The sequence below is a fragment of the Leptonychotes weddellii genome, unplaced genomic scaffold (assembly GCF_054177405.1).
Source record: "Leptonychotes weddellii isolate Sample4059 unplaced genomic scaffold, ASM5417740v2 HiC_scaffold_141450, whole genome shotgun sequence".
NCBI classification, from domain to species: domain Eukaryota; kingdom Metazoa; phylum Chordata; class Mammalia; order Carnivora; family Phocidae; genus Leptonychotes; species Leptonychotes weddellii.
In genome coordinates this window covers 1-319 of record NW_027721850.1, presented here as the reverse complement: position 1 = coordinate 319, position 319 = coordinate 1, and the positions used below count along the sequence as shown (strand labels likewise).

Sequence of the window (319 nt, the reverse complement as noted above, 5' to 3'; positions counted from 1 at the left end):
GAAGAGAACTGGCAGCTTGTGGCAGCCAAGGGGTTGAAGCAGACGACCTCGCACGGGTTCTTCCAGTAGGAGGAATCGCCTCGGAACAGGGTTAAGGGTATTATTAGGAGAGCTCTTTGCCGGAGAGCAGAGTGGCGCAGCGGAAGCGTGCTGGGCCCATAACCCAGAGGTCGATGGATCGAAACCATCCTCTGCTAACACCTTTTTGCTAAAATTATGTAGCTTAGTTTCACAACATGGAAAGAAAATAGAGCCAGATTTGTTTTGTTTTGTTTTGTCTAATTCTGGCGTTTAAATTATTTCCAGAAAATAAACGTGA

General features: G+C 46.4%; 1 non-coding gene across 1 annotated transcript; it reads left to right on the top strand.

Moving 5' to 3' along the window:
• The first annotated feature begins 125 nt into the window (after positions 1 to 125).
• On the top strand, positions 126 to 197 carry TRNAM-CAU (transfer RNA methionine (anticodon CAU)). Its single transcript has one exon. It is a non-coding gene; the product is annotated as a tRNA-Met (tRNA).
• Positions 198 to 319: the final 122 nt, after the last annotated feature.